The sequence below is a fragment of the Phyllobates terribilis genome, unplaced genomic scaffold (assembly GCF_046119375.1).
Source record: "Phyllobates terribilis strain yellow unplaced genomic scaffold, ASM4611937v1 Scaffold_3__8_contigs__length_932513732, whole genome shotgun sequence".
NCBI classification, from domain to species: Eukaryota; Metazoa; Chordata; class Amphibia; order Anura; family Dendrobatidae; genus Phyllobates; species Phyllobates terribilis.
This window is the reverse complement of record NW_027362763.1, coordinates 28,392,651-28,414,322: the sequence shown is the minus strand read 5'-3', so window position 1 is coordinate 28,414,322 and position 21,672 is coordinate 28,392,651.

Here is a 21,672-nt window from a genome sequence, read left to right as displayed (position 1 = left end):
CGGTCCGCCTCTGCTACAGGAACCTGCCAGTACCCGCTAGTGAGATCCAAAGTGGAGAAGAAGTTAGCAGATTTTAAAGCAGCCAAAGACTCCTCTATCCTTGGTAAGGGGTACGCATCTTTGTGTGTGATACGGTTGATTTTCCGGTAATCTACACACATTCTCATGGTGTTGTCCTTCTTTTTAACCAAGACTAGTGGAGCTGCCCAGGGGCTACAGCTATCCCTGATTACTCCAGCCTCCTTCATGTTTCTAAGCATCCCCTTGGCGTGTTGGTAGTGTGCAGGGGGTACGGGTCGGTATCTCTCCTTTATGGGAGGATGGTCTCCCGTGGGGATGTGGTGTTCTACCCCCTTTACTCGCCCGAAGTCTAACGGGTGTTTACTAAACACTCTCTCGTACTCTTGAACCACCCGATAGACTCCCTGTTTCTGGTGTGAGGGAGTGGAGTCAGTTCCCAAATGTAGTTGCTGACACCAGTCCTCCATTGGTTTCTTAGAGCCGTTACCTTCCTCTGGGTGAGATGGAGGCAAGGGTTCCACTGACTGTACAGAGTTTTGGTCGATGGTATACAATTTGGCTAGCGTGGCATACCGGGGCAGGTATACTTCCCTCTTCCCAATATTTATTATGCGAACGGGCACCCTCCCATGGCGTACATCAACCACCCCCCGTGCCGTCAAAATGGTGGGCCTACTGTCTGAGTAGACTGGTTCTACCATTGCCTGGTAATCTCTACCTCTCAGACCAATAGCTGCCCGGCACCAAATCATCATTTCACTTTTCGGGGGCATGGCAATAGGGAAAGGGTCACACATTCTCACGCTTCCTATCTCACCACCGGAGAGTTCCACCTGTTGCCGCCGCATCAGTGCCCGGATCTCTTTTTGGAGCACTCGCTGCTGGCCGGAGCTGGCGTTCTTGGCAACCTGCTGTAAAATGAAAATCACCTCTGCAAGACAATTTTCAATCACATTAGTTCCTAGAGTTATCTTTGGGTGACTCTCGCGCTTGTCAATGTCTACAATGATCAGTCCCTGTGCTGCCAGTTCGACTCTACCGATTTTAATGGTCATCTCTTTAAATCCGATCTGTGGCACGGGCTGACCATTGCTGGCAATGATACTCAAGTCGTCGTCAGGGTAGCGGGTTATATCCGAGTCATTCCAGTACTGCTTGAAGAGCACGTACGGGATGGTGGTGACCTGTGACCCGGTGTCAAGTAGGGCACTCATAGGAATGCCATCCAGTACCTCAGGCAAGACTGGACGTCCTCCCACGTATTTGTCACGCCAGTTCGATGGGCCTGGTGATCTTATTCCTAGGGGTTGGCCCTCTACCCCAGGTTGTGCCAGTTTAAAGGACAGTACCTTGCCATATGTCCGGGTTGATTGCAGCGGCGGCAGATGGGTTGTCCGTCCTCGTTGTATCGGTCGCTGGGTCTTCCTCTGGCCGGTGGGGTCCTCCTTGGTCGACGCCACGGGATGTCCTCCGGTCCGGATGCCAGCTGGATCTTCCCTGGAGCAGAAACCTGTAAAGACTGCACAGTTCGGGTTAGCGCAGCAACGCTTTTAGCTAGCTCTTGGACCTGATGGTGCAGGTCTGGAGCCGGGTCATTGTTCAAAGCCTGCGCATCAGCTCCCACAGGCCCTGCCGACAAGGGCGCCGCTTCCTGGTGGTAAGCGGTAGTAGGGCGCCTGTGGGTCACCACGCCACCCGGTGCCGATTCTCGGAGCACCCGGATGGCTCTGTCCTTGAACTATGCAAAGTCCAGATGAGAATCCTGTAAGGCCATTGCCCGCAACTGGGTTCGGTGGGCATTGCAATATAGTCCCTCTATAAATTGTTCGGTCAACAGCCTGTCCTCGTTTCCCACGCCGTCAGGGTCGGTCTGCTTAATGGCTCTCAGGGCCTCTTGTAGGTTTAATGCATAGTCCCTTATATTCTCATGTGCTCGCTGTTTGCACCCGTAGAATCTAAGCTTAATCTCGGCTGAGGTGCGGGTATCAAAGGTGTCCTTCAGCCGGGTTAATATCCCTGCGACAGTCCTCCTCCCAGGTGGCCAGGACTTTACCTCCCTTTGGGCTGCCCCGGTTAGTTGGGCCACCAGGATGCTTACTTTTTGCTCTTCTGTGAGGGGGTACACCTGGAAGAGGCTATCCAGCTTTTCTCTAAAGTCATTCAGGGTATGTGACTCCCCTGAGTACTGGGGTAGCCAGGCTGCCCCCGGGATATAGGGCATGGTGAAAGGCATGACCGCAGCAGCGGTGGCGCTGGCGGTAGCTGTGGCAGTGAAGCTCTCCTCCGTATCCGACATCCTCCTCCCCCCTAGTGGACCGTGGCCTACCTTGCGATGATCCTCTTCCGTAGGCTGCGGTTCCGCAGTGGATCGTCAGGGTTGAGGACCTTCCGTCGCGCTCCTGTGACATCGGCGTCTGCTGGGCTCCTTCCAGGACCTTACGCAACGTCCTGACGTGAGGCGGGGCTTCAGTTCTCGCGCGCTTTCAGAGTCCACGCCCCTCTTCTTCCCGCGCGGCATCTTCAAGATGGCGTCCAACGGCGGGAAAACTCCACGGATGGCGGGAAGAAGGCAGAAGATGGCGCCGGATGGCGGGAAAACTTCACGGATGGCGGGAAGAAGGCAGAAGATGGCGCCGGATGGCGGGAATCTTCACCACATTTAAGTTTAACAGTCTTCTTTCAGGCACGCAGTACCCGGTGGTTGCGGGCACGGAATCCTGCCGACTACGCCAAAGTTGACGCGCCCCTGGGCCTGAGTCGCGCAGCGTTGCGCACGCGGGAGCCTACGCGGAGCCGGATCTCATAGGGGTAGTAGTCTCGTGGCGGTGACCCGGTCCGTGCCCAGGGAGTCAAGCTGAGTGGCAGAGTTTAGCAGAAGATGGTACGGTGTTCGACTACGCCACCCGTTGAATGCGGCTATGAGGCCGCCGCTGCAGGGCAGACCGCTGAGGCCGGTGGTACGATTGTGCAGCGTAGATGGTATAACCCCCAACGGGAGGGGTATGGCCTCAGGGCAGCCGACGTGTTTGAAGGGGGCAGCAGAATAGCATGCAGGTAGCAGGAACCACTCAGAGACGGTGCGGTGTAGTTCAGGGTCTTTACTGATGACAAAGGTAGACCCTCCCGGAGTACTGGCTAGCGATCGGGGCCTGGTCAGTCCGTGAGCAGATGGAATCTCCCCTGGCCAGACGGAGTTGTAGGCCTCCCCAACTAATTGTACTCTTCTGGCTACCTTGCTAGAGGCGGGTAAAAGTAGCCCACGTCCCTGAGTGTACCGTGTGGTGCTCACCCATATGGCCGGTGACTCGGGGCCTTCTGGTAGCTTCCGCTCCACGACGGCGGTGCTGGTCCCTTGCGTGTGACCGTGCCTTCGGGTTTCTTGGCCAGAGGACCTGAAATCCCCTGCCGGTCGGTTTCTGCTGCTGGGTAAGGATTAGTCCCCACAGCCTCGGACTCCGGGTCCGGTGAGAACTCTTCAATCAGGGCGAGCTCTACAGCTTCCAGCCCCTGACTCCTTTTAGCACTGCTCCCACTGAGCTCCTGATCTTTCTTTCCTATAGCTGCTCCTCTCCAGACCAGACTATGTCTCTGTCTGGGACTCCTCTTCTCCTCTTTTTCCCTCCAACCCTGCCTCAGCCCCAGTCTTATATAGGTGAAGTTCTTCCCCTCCCAGGACTGGGCAGGAGGTGTGGCATGCATAGGATTCCTGGCCAGGAGACCTCCCACCTGCTCTCAGACGTAATTTTGCTATTACTGTGGAAACCAGACCCCTGGGGTGCCACAGAGAGAATTACGCTCACACATACCAGAGCATGTTAAATGCTGCTATCAGAGATTGACAGCAGCATTTCACAGAGTAACGATCACGGGCAGAGCACTCCTCTATCCGCGATTGTTAGCAGCAGGTCCCAGCTGTAATACATAGTCATTACCTGCCAGGTACGGGGCAGGCTCTCTGCCTGAGTCTGATCCATACATCCGCTTCCAACTTGCGCTGTACATGTACGACGGAAGTCATAAAGGGGTTAAAACACACAATCAATGGAGGATATAGGACGGAAGATAGTAGAAAAGAAGAGATCTTCTAATAATTGTCTCTTACTTGCTCATTCTGTTATCATTTTATAGTTATTACAGAACTCACATTGATCTGTGTCAGCGAACACGGAAATCCACAAGATGACGAAGGTGAGGAAGAACATGATTATTCCACCAAGCTGGAAAACAAGCAAAATAATTACATCAGGATCAATAGAAGATGAATGTGAATCATACAGTGGGGTATAAGGATTACAGGAGCCTTACCACCACCCGGAGCCGGCACACTCTTCGACTGAAACACCCCAACTTATAAATCATGCAGGAAAACTAGAAGTCTCCACCATGTTACATTGTGCCACCATTATCCCATGTATGAACAAGCAATTTTTCGTCTTTGTGCTTTTTTTTTCTCATTTGCTTCCATGACATCACCATATGAGGGCTTGTGGAAGAAAAAAAAAGTTTTGGATGACAACATAAAATGTACTAGAAGACTGGAAAAAAATCCAAATACGGTAAAATGGAAAAAAGAAAAACGCAATTCTAAAGCTTTTTAGTAGGGGGGTTTTTAATTTTTTTTTATGTCTATTTTGTGGTAAAAATGATTTTCCAGGTCAGTAACAGCGATACTAAACATATAGTTTTGTTTTATTTCAGTGGGCAACAAAATGTGGAGATTTATAAACAAAAAGTGTTGGCTGAGACCAGTAATTTTTCATTTTTTTGAAATTTTTCCATCAACTTATGAGGGCTTGTATTCTGCACGCCAAAATTATGTTTTTATTGATATCATTTTGGGGAGCATATGACATTGTGATCACTTACATTGTATTTTATAGGGAAATGAAGAGTTAAAAAAAAAACCTGCAATTCATTTATACATTTTTTATTGTGATAAAACGGACTTTTACAGATGTGGTGATGCCGAAAATGCTTATTATCATTCTTATTATTATCTTTATTATTATTATCATTGTTATTATCATTATTATGTTTTTTCTTTCTTTTATTATTGATAGGAAAAGGGGGTGATTTAAAGTCCACTAATACTTAGAAATAAGGTAAAAAGTTTTAAAGCATAAAATAAAAACACCTAAAAATCTAAATCACCCCACTTTTCCCCTAATTAAACATAAATCTGTTAAAAAAATACACATATGTGGCATAAAAGTACGATCTGTCAAAGTATAAAATTGATTAGCCTGATTGGTAAATACCGCAAAACGGAAAAAAAGAAAAACACCAAAATTGTGTTTTTTTTTGTTTCCCCACAATGCTGCAAAAAAAAAGTAGTAAAACGCAATGAAAATGTCATATCTATCCCAAAATGGAATCAATAAAAATGTTTCGCCCCGCAACAAGGAAGCCCTCGCCTATCTCCATTGAATGAAAAGTTACAGGTCTCGGAAAAAGAGGACCCAACCCAAACATTTTTTACAAATTGTTTATTTTTCAACTCTAAAATACTGTAGTAAAAAAAAAAACTGGACAAGCTTGATATTTCCATAATTGGACTTATGAGGAGAATTATATTACGAGGCCATTGTTACCACTCAATGTACACTGTAAAAACAATTCTTAAAAAACACTGTCAAAATAGCAGGTTTTTTTTTTTCTCAATTAAAATCATACGTTGATTTTTTTTTTCTTCCAGTTTTTCAGTTCACTAATGAGATAAAATAAATTTTGTCATTCAAAATTACAACTCTTCTTGCAAATAAAGCAAGTTCTCATATCTCTATGTGGATGGAAAAATCAAAAAGTTTTGACTCCTTGAAGAAAGGGAGGATAAAACAAAAACACACAAAAATGGAAATAGACAATGACTACGCTTTAGTATTGGAAGATTAGGAAAAGTTAGAAAAATGCAAATTGCAAACATGAATCTGCCCGTTAGGACTTCACATGCCTGGTGTCGCTCTAGTTTTCCACTGTAATAAGACTGTAACTGATTAAAGCCAGATAAATATAGAGATAAAATGATTTCTTACTTGTGGACTTTGAAGTGCACTTGTGTTAATCAGTTGCCTGAATACTGTGTTGTTGTGGATGTATCTGGCCAGGAGCGCACAGCAGAGAGTGAACGCTGCACCCCTCAGTCTCCCTTATTTATAGAAATAACAATGTAGGTGTCACAAGTCATTATTTTTTTTACCAATCATGTACCTGCACATTAACGACATACACTGTACACAGATACAGAACTGTACACAGCACATATAAGGTACCGGAAGCTTACATAATCCTACTGAAGATGTGAGGCTGTACCAGAAACACCCGCAGTGACACATGCAAGATCCCAGAAATTCATCTATACTATTAATCCTGAGTCCAACCAGCTCAGCCAGTCGGGTCACTCTGGATTACAGTCATCCCTAGGTGTAGCTTTATGTTGTGAGAGTATCAGTTTCCCTATATTATGTGCATTTTTTGCAGATATTCCTACAAGTCTTGGTATCTAAACACATAATGACTAGTGTTGAGCGAGCATACTCAACACTGCTCGGTACTCGCCCGAGTATCTCGCTACTCAGGATGTTCGGCGAGCACCGAGCATTTCCGGGTTACTCGGGCGGGAGCTCGGGTCTCCGCCCTGCATGTTTGGCGCTCTTTACAGAGCCAATGAACATGCAGGGATTGCCAGCCAGTCACTGTAATGCCGCATGTTGTTTGTGGGCATTACAGTGATTGGCTGGCCACACAGTGTCACCTCGAGTATTTAAAACCGGGCGCCGCCATCTTGGACACAGTCGCTCCGGATCAGACAGTGTAGGGACAGCACTGCTGATTTAGGGAGAGATTTATACTGCAAAATAGTTAGTGTAGGGTCTGTAAAGTCTGCAAAATCAAACAAACAGTCCTTCTCAGGACTAATATCCATCCCAGGTATATCAGGAAGGCAGGCAGGCAGGCTGTATAGGAGACGCAGTGGTTATACCAGCAAACGCTGCATTACAGTCCTGTGTGCTCCTGTTGCTGAAATTGCTGGACTTATCCCCCGGTCTCTGGGGCCAGGAAAAATCCTTTTGTTTTCATCTAAATCCTGTATTTTTTTTTCCTCAGTCAGACTGTACAAATACCCGTCTTATTAACCTTTTGGTTTTTCCCCCCTCCCCCCAAAATAAAAAAATTGAGTGTGTCTGTGACTGTTCAGACACAAATATATCTGTTTAAAAGAGTCTGGTGTAGGTCAGATAGCTAGAAGTTTAGTTTTGCAGTTCCACGGTTCAAATCTCTGTATTATCCTGCTTTTGGCCTTTTTTCCATAAAAAAAAACAGTAATAGTGTCTCCCTGTCTGTTCAGATACAAATATATCTGTTTAAAAGAGTCGGGTGTAGGCCAGAGAAATAGAACTGTGGTTTTCCTCTTCCAGGGTTCTAATCTCCCTTTTATTACCCTTTTTCCATTGATAGTGCGAGTGTAAGCTATTTTACTTCCTTTACAATGGGCAAGGCGCGTGGCAAGGGACGTGGAACTGGACGTTCTGGTGATGGTGCGTGCAGAGGACGGGGCCGTGGCCAAGGTGAAAATGTGCCACAACCAACAGCCACATCTTCTCGCTCCCCGTTATTGACCGAATTACTAGGGAAGCACAGAACAACACCAGTATTGTGAACTGATCAGTGTGAACAGATTATTAATTGGATAGCAGATAATACTTCCAGTCACCTGGGCACCACCACCTTCCGTCTGTCTTCCACACAGTCAAGTTTTAGTAGCCGTGAGTCTCGACCGCATACTCCTCCTCACCCTGATGCTCCTTCCTCCCACCATGCCGAGTGTCGTCAGACAGCAACTGTAATGCCGCAGCCATGTTGGTTGTGTCGTCAGACAGCAACTGATCCCACACTTGGACACTCTGAAGAGCTGTTCACTGATCCATTTCCATATTTGTGCCCCTCGCCAGCTCCGCTTGAAGAGGTGGAAGAGGAGATCCCATGTAGCGATGCCCAAATATTTGAACAGCCACAGCCACAGGAAGTCGACGCTGGCAATTTGTCACAAGAGGTGGACGATGACGAGACACAATTGCCACGAAGTGAGGAGGAGGATCGTGGTGCGCAAGTGGAAGAGGAGGAGGTGGTGGATGATCTAGTAGCTGACCCAATGTGGCAGAAGGACACGCAGAGCGAGGCCAGCAGCACACAGGGGGAGGGAGGCAGAGTACCCCAACAGGCAGGAAGAAGCAGTGTGGTGGCCGCACACAGAAGGCGGGCAATAGCTCCCCGTAACACCAACACGAGGGATGTTGCCAGTACAACCGGTAGGTCTTCCAGAGCTTGGAATTTTTTTAAAGACTCTGCTGATAACCCCAAAAAGGCCATTTGTACCACCTGCCATGCCAGCATCAGCAGGGGTGACAAAACACCAGCCTGACCACCACCAGCATGATCAGGCACATGGCAGCAAAGCACCCGACTTTGTGGGGCGAACCCCAGGGTCCAGGACCAGTGTCAGCGGGTGTCACCACTGCTTCTTCCACTGTTTTGCGTGTAAGAGAACCCCCTGTTGTGCGTGCAAGGCAATCCCCTGTCCATACTGCATGTAAAGATGACCTCTCCTCTCAGTCTTCACTTGTTATGGCAGTTTCTCAAGAAACAGCATCAACGTCCACGTCCACGTCCCACCACAGCGTTCAATTGTCCATATCACAGAGCTTTGAACGAAAGCGCAAATTCGCAGCCAACGCCCCACAGGCCACAGTCCTAAATTCGCACATTTCACGACTGCTTGTGTTGGAAATGCTGCCTTTTAGGCTGGTGGAGACGGAATCCTTCCGCAACCTTATGACGGTGGCCGTCCCTCGGTACTCGGTCCCCAGCCGACACTATTTTGCCCCGTGTGCCATCACCGCACTACACAAGCACGTTTCCCAAAACATCTGCCGTGCCCTCAACAACACAGTTACTGGGAGAGTCCACCTGACAACGGACACATGGACAAGTGCTTGTGGCCAGGGACGGTACATCTCCCTGACGGCACACTGGGTAAACATATTGTAAGCCAGGATCCAGTCGGACCTTGGGACGGAACGCATCCTCCCCACACCGAGGATTGCGGGCCCTATGTCAATCAGAGTTGCCCCCACAGTGTACAGCTCCTGCGCATCATCCTCCTCCTCCTCATGTTCAGCCTCCATCTCAGATATCACCACATCAGTTACAATCTGGAAGCACTGGAGTAGTGCCTCAGCCAAGCGGCAACAGGCTGTGCTGAAACTCATAAGCTTAGGTGATAAACCTCACACTGCTTGTGAGTTGTGGACAGCTGTGAAAGAGCAGGCAGGTCTGTGGCTGAGACCGCTGAACCTACATCCAGGCATGGTCATGTGTGACAATGGCCGTAACCTGGTGGCGGCTCTGAAGCGAGGCGAGATCACACATGTACCATGCCTGGCTCATGTGCTTAACCTAGTGGTTTAGCGGTTTCTTAAATCGTACCCCGAGTTGCCAGATCTGCTCGTCAAAGTACGCCGCCTGTCAGCTCATTTTTGGAAGTCGCGGGGTACTCTCACAAGGAGTGGAAAGTTTCAAAAGATGGTGAGGGAGTACCTTGCCGACCATACCAGCGTCCTCCGTGATTCCTCTGTGCCTTTTAATTATTGGGTATCCAAGCTGGACACTTGGAATGAACTCGCTCTGTACGCCTTGGAGGTCCTGGCCTGCCCTACCGCTAGCGTGTTATCGGAGCGTGTTTTTAGTGCCGCTGGGGGAATTATAACTGATAAGTGCACTCGCCTGTCAACTGACAATGCTGACAAGCTGACCCTTATCAAAATGAACATGGGCTGGATTGGGCCAGACTTCTCATCACCACGAAATGACAGCAGAGTAACATAAAGTCAAATCCACTGTGTTATTTCGGGAGGTGTATTCCCATGCACCGCTTCACACCCACACATGGGTATACGCTTCCTCATTTCGGCTGTTTTTTGCTCTTCTCCTTATCCTCAGCCTCCACCACCACTATACCACCAGGGTGACCGTGGTCCATGTTGCCAGCATTGCAAGTTCCTCCGTCCTAATTTTTGTCAGCTTTTGCTTGGAAGGCATAGGCAAAGACTATTGGATGTAGCGTCGGCGTCCCTGCCCTCTGCTAGGCAGGGACGCTGTTCCCCTCACCTCTCTGCTCCGAGCCTGGCGTCCTCCTCCCGCTCTGCTTGCAGCGCGCGCTCCTTCCCGGTCACTGTGCTTAGGGCGCGCACGCGCTTCCTCCCTCTTAAAGGGGCCGCGCGCGCCGTCCTAAGGAGTCCCCGGCCAATGGCCGGAGGACTTTACCATATATAAGGCACCTCCTCCAAAATGGAGGTGCCCGAGCAATGTTGTTGCACTGTTCACTACTCTGCTTCAGCCCTCAGGTCCCGTTGCCAGTTACCTGCCAGATACTTGCCAGATTCCTGCCAGATTCCTGCCAGCCTGATATTCAACTACCTGCCTGCTTGCCTGAGGTCTGACGGTCTGCCTTCCAACTCTTGTCAGTCTGTCTATGGACCAGCTTGCCCGCTCACCTGGGAGCGCACATCTGCTACCTGCCTGCTAGCCTACCTGGAGGCTCTGCCGTCACGTGCTGTGACCACCTGCCTGTCCAGTGACTCCTGCCTGCTCACCTGGGAGCGCTCATCTGTTGCCAGTCTGCTAGCCTACCTGGAGGCTCTGCCGTCACGTGCTGTGACCACCCGCCTGTCCAGTGACTCCTGCCCGCTCACCTGGGAGCGCTCATCTGTTGCCAGTCTGCTAGCCTACCTGGAGGCTCTGCCGTCACGTGCTGTGACCACCCGTTTATCCAGAGACTCTCGCCTGCTCACCTGGGAGCTCACGTCTACCATCAGCCGCCACAGGTCGTACCAACCCTTTACCCAGAGACTGCCCCGGTCACTTGCCGTGACCATCTGCCCGTTCACCCAGAGACTGCCCCGGTCACTTGCCGTGACCATCTGCCCGTTCACCCAGAGACTGCCCCGGTCACTTGCCGTGACCTCCTGCCCGTTCTTCTAGAGACTGTCCCGGTCACCTGCTGTGACTGCCTGCCTGGTCGCCACCCGCTCCCTTACAAGGACCGCCCCCTTGTATAGTAGCTCAGAGGTTCCGCCTCCCAGACCCGTTACATGGGAGACCCACTCACCAATAATGGGAATAATGTTTTGAATATGCTGTACTGCATGGCTCTAGTAAGGGGCATGAAAACTGTCTTGTTAAGGTACTGTGACCTCCACGTCTCTTACAAGGGGCAGTAAATCCGTCTTGTTAAGCTACTGTAACCTCCACCGCTCTTCCAAGGGGCATTAATACCGTCTTGTTAAGCTACTGTGACCTCCACCACTTTTCCAAGGGGCATTAAAACCGTCTTGTTAAGCTACTGCGACCTCCACCCCTCTTCCAAGGGGTATTAAAACCATCTTGTTAAGCTACTGCGACCTCCACCACTCTTCCAAGGGGCATTGATATTGTCTTTTTATTCCACTGCCACCTCCACCACTCTTCCAAGGGGCATTAAATCCGTCTTGTTAAGCTACTGCAACCTCCACCACTTTTCCAAGGGGCATTAAAACAATCTCCAACTATGCAAGACCGCAATCTTACCTGTCAGTCCAGCCTGCAAACCGTGCTCCAGTTCATGCTGTGTGCATGTCTCTTGACAGACTGCTTAGGACGGCGGCCCGGTTACTTCCTGATTCTTATAGCTGCTGTGGGCGCACCCCTAATGCGTCTCCAGACTATTGCTGTGAGTCACTGGATATTTAAACCCCCTCCACCCAGTAGGAGGTGCCTGAGCAGCACTAACATTCAGTGTGCTCCTTGACTCTGAAGTTGCCAGGTCCAGTTCTACTTCTTGTCTGTTTCCGCCATTCTGGGGGCTGTATACCCAGACCTGTTTTCTGTGACTTCTAGTCTGTTTCCGCCACTCTGTGGGGCTGCATTCCCAGACCTGTTATCTGTGACTTCTAGTCTGTTTCCGCCACTCTGGGGGCCGTATACCCAGGCTCGTTCCTGTATCTCGTTGCAGTATCTGTTCCTGTCTGAACTGTCTCTTAGCCTGTTACTTGTTTTGTCTCTATGTCCGTACCCTCCCTTTTACTGCAGTGTCTGAATCTGCACCTAACTCCAACTCGTTGTCTCTGTACTTCTGTTTGTGAGTTTTGTGTCCACTCGCTACTTCATAGGAAGTACCTTGTGTGTATCTGGTTCTGCTTGTCCCTTTTCCCTTCCTCCGTATCTTCCTGTATTTTCCAGTCTGTTCCATGTGAAAAGAGCCCTGTCCTCTCTGCCTTGTCCACCGCACCTGCGGTTTCGCTCCGCTCTGTTTTGCCCACCGCTCCGGCGGTTTCTCACTGCTCTGACTTGCCCACCGCTCCAGCGGCTTCCCTCTGCTCTGCCTTACCCACCACTCTGGTGGTTTCTCCCTGCTCTGACTTGCCCACCGCTCCAGCGGCTTCTCTCTGCTCTGACTTGCTCACTGCACCAGCGGTTCCCCTCTGCTCTGCCTTGCTCACCGCTCCGGCGGTTCCCCTCTGCTCTGCCTTGCTCACCACTCCAGTGGTTCCCCTCTGCTCTGCCTAGCCCACCGCTCCGGCGGTTCCTCTTTGCTCTGCCTTGTTCACCGCTCCTGCGGTTTAGTTCTGCTCTGCTTGCTCTCCGCTCCGGCGGTTCCCCTCTGCTCTGCCTAGCCCACCGCTCCGGCGGTTCCTCTCTGCTCTGCCTAGCCTACTGCTCTGGCGGTTCCTCTCTGCTCTGCCTTGTTCACCGCACCTGCGGTTCTGCTCTGCTCTGCCTTGTCCTCTGCTCCAGTGGTTTTGCTTTACTCTGCTTGTCTACCTGATCTGCGACTCTGTTCCTGTCTCCCAGTCTGTACTGGACTTTATCCAGTCTGCACTCCAGCCGTGCTTGCCAGTATTGCCCTGTCTGCCCTCCAGCCGTGCTTGTCAGTGCCCCCCTGTCTGCATACCAGCCATGCCTGCCAATACCCACCTGTCTGTATGCCAGACTAACCTGCCTGTTCCTGCATTCCCCAGTGTGGGTCAACAGCTGTGACCATGGTCTCACCTAGAGTAGCACCTGGTCCCTCTGCTCGGTTCCTCCTTGGTTCACGGAGTCGTTAGTCGCCGTGCGACCTTGGTCGGATCGGGTAGATACTTAGCTACGCCCCTCCAGGCACTCCTTGGTTCATGGTACAGTGGGATCAGTAATCATGTTCACGCCAGTCAGTCTGGGCGCGAGCGTAACAAAATGTTAAAATGACATTTCCCAGTGAATGCATTTGTCACGTTCGAAAGCAATACAAAAGTGAAAAAACGCATAAAAAATGATACTTGTGAACATAGCCCAAGGTGTGGAGGAGTATTTTTGTTTTTGGTTATTTATTTTACCTTATACACAAGTCTTTACCATGAAAAGGATGTTCCTTAACATATTTCACAGGAAAACCGTTTCAGTTTCGTTTTTGAACGTTTTATTGTGAGCCCGTAAAAGTGGCTTAATAACTCTGACCACGTTGTTGACAGCAGTGATCTGGGGTCAGAAATGCTTCCTGGGGCGATGCCCATGCTGTTCCCATGTCATTTGAGCACTGTCACTATCGTTTGGGTGCCGCCGCAAAAATGCTCGGGTCTCCCATAGACTAACATTGGGCTCGTTGCTCGGGTCGAGCACCCGAGCATTTTAGTGCTCGCTCAACACTAATAATGACCATAGCGGATTATCTTCTCTTATCAATAAAATATATCATTATTTCTAGTTATTCATAATACAAAATAAGTATGATTTTAGGTGCCTTAAGCCAAGAAGACACGCAGTGACATGAAAAACTCTCAATGGGCAATAATAATAACTACTGCATAATAGCTGCCTTGGTGATCTGGTACAGGTATACAGTCTAAATATAATCGTCTGGACAGTGATGAAGAGTTCTATTTGTAACTGCCTACAGTGGATCCATCAACAACAATTTGGTAAGAAATTGTTTTTCCTAAAGTAAGGGAGTGCTGGTGGCATCCACAGAGAAGATAGTACTCCACCTCGACGCGCGTTTCTCCTTGCTTCTTCTGCGGGCATGTCTGGATGAGGGAGTGCTGTTGCTATAAAAAGCCAAAAAGGCGACTTGAAAGGTCTCAAATCTTGATGTAGCCCATCCCCTTTCTAAGTATATACCAATTAACAAGTAGCACTTAAAGGTGACGAGTGCATGCAGTTATTATGGCACTTCTGGTCCCAATGTCATCACATATGAATTGACTTCTGGTCCGTGACTGTGGTGGAATGCATGAGGCAAAGTACCATTAGTAGAGATAAGTGAACTTGTTCTGAAAACATTCACCAATCTCAAATTCGGCACTAACATTGCACATTCGGACCCCCGAGCATTTTTACTGAAAATTTGCAAAATTCGGACAAAGTTCGGTAAATCATCGTGTTTACACTAATGCTTTTGTTAGGAGTTTGGCTAGGATAGTGATGGTGTATGATGAGCGGGGGGGGCGTGTTTGATGAGGGGGGGTGGGAGAGGTCGGTCATATTGTTATTCTTAATTTTTTTTTTTCTTAACTTAATGTGTGCAGATTCCGGCAGCCAATCAGGGCGCAGAAACCATCGGACACAAGAGCTTATGTCATTGGCTGCCGAAGCTACATGTCCCTTTCCATATAAAGAGTGGACATGTTATTTTAGCACCATTTTGTCAGTGTAACAGCGCAGAGAGGCTGCTCCTGCTGCTACTGGATAGTCAGATCGTTTCCTAGGCGGTTGATTGTCAGGCAACTAGTTGAGATAGATAGGATCCTGTGTGACTGTGAAATTGACCTTCCAGCAGATCAATCGCTGTTGCTGTGTGGTCCAGAGACACTAGGGCGCATTCCAGGATATAACTATTTTGTGCTGATAATATTGTGCTTGAGACAGGAGGCCAAATTTGAGAACCTAAATTTTTTATGCTAATAGCGCTCTACAGAAAGCAGGCCACATTTCAGCATAAAAATATTTTCTGCTGGTAATATTTTTGGCCAGGCAGCAGTCTATATTTGAAAATACAAATTGTTTGTGCTAATAGTGTGCTCCAGCCATACTATCTCTGCAAATAAATAATTATTGGTAATTTAGTGACAGGTCTGGGCCTAGAGTTGTAAAACAGCTGGTTTAAAGAGGGGAAGGGTACATCCAACATGAGTGGGAAAAATCGAAGTCCTGGTGGAAGGGAGAATAGGCTTGGTGTTCAAAGTATACATGGGGTAGGTGGTAATGTTAGTGAAAGCTCTAGTGAACAAACACCATCTCCTCTTATCAAAAGACATCTGACAACTTCTGTTACTGGACGGGCGACTCCACTTCCTTTCTTTGGCAGCCGCACGGCGGTACGCCTTGTAGATGAGGGCCAGAAAGAGCAGGTGCCTCCAGTGGATGGCAAACGCTGCATCAGGTGGCCTCTCCTCCCCTTCCTCCACCTCAACATCCCACACAGTACCATCCTCAGAGGTGGCACCCCAATTACACTTGTTTCCCCTGGTATCACAACTCTCCAATCTCCCAACTGACTGTAGGGAACCACAGTTGGGCGAGTCTGCAGAGCTGTTCACACAATCTATTCCATGGCCTTCAGAGGTCTGCTAAAAAGATTCACAGGCTCAAGAGGAAATTTTTTTTCAGTTGGATCCGGGGCCAGACAAAGTAGGGTCTGAACAGAATCCAGACCCTTGTCATCAGATGTTAACCCCCAGGGTTGGAGGTGATCCTGATGAGACTGAGGCGCACGTGAACTGTACTGTGCGGTCAGGGTAGGAAGAGGAGGAGGCTGACTCTCAGGGTGAAGAGTGGGAGAGCAAAGAGGATGACAATGAGGTTGTAGATCCCACTTGGTCTGAACCCAGAGGCACGCAGCTGAGTAACTTAGCAGAGGAAGTGGAGGAGGAAACCGACGAGTTTATGTTGCGGCCTCATGCACAGACACTGAGTGATACAACCACAACAAGCACGGCATCTTGGCTGTGGCCAGCAGTTTGCAGGGGTGACAAGGGTTGCCTAGTCTGGGCCTTTTTTGAGACCGCAAAGGATGACCCAACTCACATTATCTGCCAACTTTGTAAAAAATCACAGTAGAGTAGAGGGAAAAATTGTAATAATTTGATTACTACATGCATGAATCGACACATGCACGATCAACATGCGTTAGTCTGGGACTCGCACTGCAATAAAATGTGGGCTAGCAGATAGCCCACCACCGGCGGCCCCATCAACCGCATTTGCGGCTTCTTCCTCCTCCGTCACCATGGCAAATGTTCTCACACAGGTCTTCAGCCGCAGAACGTCCACTTGTTTAGCTGATACAGATGGGGTAAGTGAGAGCTCGTCAGCTGTTACGGAAGTGGACGTGCCTGCTGTTTTTGTTTCGCCAAGCACACCAAATCTTTCTCAATCCACCGTAACATCTCCGCCTCTCCGCCTGCACTTCACTCACAGTCCAGCAGTTTGTCGTGTTCACCCTATTCCACCCTCTCTCAGCACAGCAGCTAGCCCTTGGTCCCACAGTTGTGGTCACGAGTGACATGCAGAAGTAGTGCTGTTGCAGAGTGTGACATGCAGAAGTAGTGCTGTTGCTTCAAAAGCATTCAGCAACTATTAGAAGTAACACAAGCACATGAGGAAGTGTTGTGCTCCAGAAGCATCCAGCAACTAGAGGGGTTAACACAGTCACAGGAGAAGGGGAGTGTTTTAGCAGAGCCCCAGGGGGATTGTGGGGAAGTTGTTTACTGTCTGTCTGGAGCCGAAGAGAAAGGTGGTGTGTGTGTTCTGTATCTGACAGAAGTGCCCCTGCAAGTGAAAAGGATTCAAGTCAGCAATAAAGCTAAGCACAGGTCAGGTAGCATTCCTGAACTAACAGTGCAGAGTATTATCAGGCAGAAAGATAAGGACTGGAAGAAATGGAAGTGTGAAATACAGAGGTTTGTCCCGCAAGCCTTGGGGATTCCAAGACTTGTGGAGCAGCCCCTTCCCCACCTGTCTCCACAGCCACCCAGTGCCCACTCAGCGAGATGTAACGCCCTTGGCCATGCTTGCTTGTCCAGGTGTCTGTGGTGAAATGCACCCTGTGAGACATAGATTTTTTTCAAGAAACTGGTTATGTTGTGTGCGACATGCTGTTATAGCGCAGGCACAGCGTTCTTAGAGAAGTAATGGCAATTGGGCAACTGGTACTGGGGCCCTGGACGGCCATCAGCTTTTGGAAACCATCTGTATCCACCAGGTGGAAAAACAGCATTTTCGTGGCCAAGAGATTGGAGATGGTGGAGTTCAACCTCTTAGCTTTGTCATGTGTTGGAGGAAACAATCTTTTACGTGTTTTACACGCATGTCACTATTTTCAGATAGGGGCGAGACAGGTTACAATAATTCTTTGGAATCCTGGGGGAACCGTTACTCAGGGCGACCATAAACCATGTGCTGCAGCATCTCTCAGGCACACAGGGGTATTGACCCTCAGGCACAGACACATAGGTTGTTTCACTTGCTGACCAGACACACTTGACAAGAGTCCTCATAAATGGTAGAACAGTAGCATTTAATAAGAAGCTGCACAGCCAGTGCAAGTTAAGTCTTATGAGCAACAGGCTCCAGTGACAAACAGTACAGTTTCCTTAGCAGCACAGCAGTTCACAGTCTTCCCAGTAGTACAGGACAGCACAGTTATAATGCAAAGGTGCATTAATGAACACAGCATTCTTTACAGCACAATGAGATGGAGGAGGGGGGAGGGTTTGCTGAGGGAGATGTTATCTTTGACACCATTTCTTACAGGCCTTATCTTTTTGCTTGACAATACTCTGCACTGCTAGTTCAGGAACTCTACTTGACCTGTGCTTAGCTTCACTGCTGACTTGAATCCTTTTCACTCGCAGGGGCGCTTCTGTGAGATACAGAACACACACACCACCTTTCTCTTTGGTTCCAGTCAGACAGTAAACAACTTCCCCACAATCCCCCTCGGGCTCTGCTAAAACACTCCCCTTCTCCTGTGACTGTGTTAACCCCTCTAGTTGCTGGATGCTTCTGGAGCACAACACTTCCTCATGTGCTTGTGTTATTTCTAATAGTTGCTGAATGCTTTTAAAGCAACAGCACTACTTCTGCATGTCACACTCCGCAACATCACTACTTCTGCATGTCACACTCCGCAACAGTGTTACTTCTGCATGTCACACATAGCTATATAGACATATCAGTCAATTAATGGTCTTTGATTTAGTCTTATTGCACTTTTCCCTCAACTCCAATGACCTGCCAGCATAGTACACCTAATCCACATTCATACAGTCCATAAACACCCCGTTTATAAATTATTTTCTGAAAGAGGAATTTTCAATCAAATACTTTCCTACACGATTGATGCAGAGAAGCGCTGATAGTTTGATTGCGCTTTTCAATATAATCAGATCATGTTAGTAACTACTGTTAAGCTTTCAGTGGAACAGTTATCCACCCATCTCTCTCATAAGCAGACTCTCTTTTAGTCAGAATTTCCTAACACCACAGTATTGCACCTCGACGCGTTTCACCTTTCTATTCTGATAGGTCCATCAGGAGGTTTTATGATCATTCATTTAGTGTATTGTGCTGTAACGTTATTTGTACAAGCACAGGAGCTCATTACTCAATGCGAGCATGGACGCCGAGCATTTATAAAAGATTCCCCGCCCCCTCTCTCTGATGCGCATTCGCGCTGGCCAATCACTGATGCCCACACAGCGGGCCAATCCTATACGGCCATGTCAGTCGCGACTGCCATAGCGTCACATGTTGTCTGGCAGTATCCCAGATACCAAACACTACAGAGAAGGTAACGAGGAAAGTTTAACCATTTGTAATCCAGTGGTATTATCCTGTTCTATAATGAACGATCTGCATTCATTTTTTCATATTAAATCACGTCCTTCAGTTTTTTCATATTAAATAATATTGAAAAGATATTTCTTAAACCTTAGCTAACAATTACCAATCCCAATACACTATATACACCATGGATTTCTCCCAGTGTTCCTATTATCATTTATAATTCTGGGGATATATATAAGATAAATCTACCCACTCAAATTTATAAGGCACAACATTATCTAATTTCTATCTCATATATACTGCTAAGTTTAAAACAACCCAAGGAATTTTTTTTTTTTTATTATTATTATTTTCTGGGTTATATATCTATAGAATTATAATTATCCATGAAGTCTACCAGCAAATTTACATAAACTCAAATTATGAAATAATTATCTTTCAGAGGGCTTTCACCATTTACTAAATAAACGGTGTAAGCGAAATGTTTTCATTAAGACCTAATGGATCCACTGTTTTCAACCTAAATATCCACTGTGTTTCCTTTCTAAGTCACCTATTGTCCTGATCTCATCTTGGGGACAACCTGATCTTTTCTATCCCCTGCAACTTTATTGCCTTTGCATCACCTCCATCTTTTTTCAAGATATGCTTAAAATGGGAGTATCCTCTTTCCTCCGTATGTCACCTATGTGCTCCAGAATTCTCCCCCTAAATTAATTCGAGCGCAATCCAATTATTTACTCCCTTTGTCACACTATCAGGGTAAAAAAAATGCCGTTTCACAGTTATATTGCAAATAAATTTGTTGACATCCAACAACATCTGAAATAAATTAAACCGCTGACCCGGGACAAAATTCAAGACAAAGGACAAAACCTCCACTTGTACCTTGGTGAGTGCACATTGTGAAAGATTCAAGACATTAAACACTTGAATTATTGCTGGCATACATCATTCAAGAGACCTAGTTTCTCGTGATGAATAACTATTTTTTGTTTGATGGCCGATATTATTCGCAACATAGAGGAGTGGCCATGGGTGGAAAACATTCACCTTCCCTTGTGAATTTAGTCATGGCCTATTGGGAGGAGAAATATTTGTATGTGGATAGCAAACCATTTGGTGATCATCTGTTCTGGTATGGCAGATACATTGACGACATCCTTCTCATTTTGCGTGGTGATGTGTCTGAAAAAGATCACATAGTCTTGATTCCATGTAAAAAGGGAATAATTATACCGGCTAACACAAAAAAAACCTTTGTCTATTTATCTTAAAAGGTAATCTTTAATAGTCATACTTGACACATATAACATACAACAAGTGCCCATAAAGTGCCCATAAAAAGTGACCTAGTGCAGGTAGAACTGTTCATTTATCATGATTATATTTATGATTATTTTTTCTCTTTTTACACACCTTATTGCTGACGATGATAGTCTTCCACTACTGGATATATAATTTTATAGGTGTGAACTTGGGCAAAAACAGCCTATACACAACAAGTCACTAAACTTAAAAATAGCAGGAGAAGGTTGTTGTAGATGTGGCTTATGAATGCATATCTATTATTTCCCAAGATACATCAATATATCACATATATATATCAAGGGTGCAGCCTTATACCAATAGTCCTTAATCAAATATATTCACATATTCCAGTATAATATTCCTATAGTTAGCAATGCTCTCTGCAGGATGATCTTCTCCTGATGAACCATCAAACAACGGGAAAATGCGTCGAGGAGTTTGGAGGAATGATGGGGGCAACCTGAATACTTATATAAAATAAGTCCTATTTTTGATCATGTCATTATCATGAAAAAGTATTTCGAATGGAGTATCAGTTTACCACATAAATGCAAATTGTGAGTGGGTTTAGCATTGCTAACTATAGGAATATTATACTGGAATATGTGAATATATTTGATTAAGGACTATTGGTATAAGGCTGCACCCTTGATATATATATGTGATATATTGATGTAGCTTGGGAAATAATAGATATGCATTCATAAGCCCCATCTACAACAACTTTCTCCTGCTATTTTTAAGTTTAGTGACTTGATGTGTATAGGCTGTTTTTGCCCAAGTTCACACCTATAAAATTATATATCCAGTAGTGGAAGACTATCATTGTCAGCAATAAGGTGTGTAAAAAGAGAAAAAATAATCATAAATATAATCATGATAAATGAACAGTTCTACCTGCACTAGGTCACTTTTTATGGGCACTTTATGGGCACTTGTTGTATGTTATATGTGTCAAGTATGACTATTAAAGATTACCTTTTAAGATAAATAGACAAAGGTTTTTTTTGTGTTAGCCGAGTGATGTGTTTGCCATACCAGAATTCATTGATCCTCTGAATTTGAATTATTGCAATCTATTATTTACCCATATCACTAACTCTTCATCTATGTAGTTTCTAGATTTACAATTGGAAGGGGTGCATGGTGAGTAAACAATCTCTTAACGACTTTTGGAGAATACCATATTGCATGCGAACAGTAGCCATCCGAGGCACACCATTAAATTGGTACCGGTAGGGGAGATGGCGAGAATTGTTAGAAATTGTAATAATGTCTCTAGATTAAATGTTGAGTTCCAGCAATGTCATGATAAGCTGAAGATGAGTGGTTACCTACAGTGGACATTAGACAGAGCCGAGGGAATTGTCAGGAAGAGGGACAGACAGGATTTGATTTCTTATAGCGATAAAACAGAAGTGTAAATTAACAGATGCCCTGTATTATCCACACAATTCAGCCCACAATTTGAACAGTGTGACAATA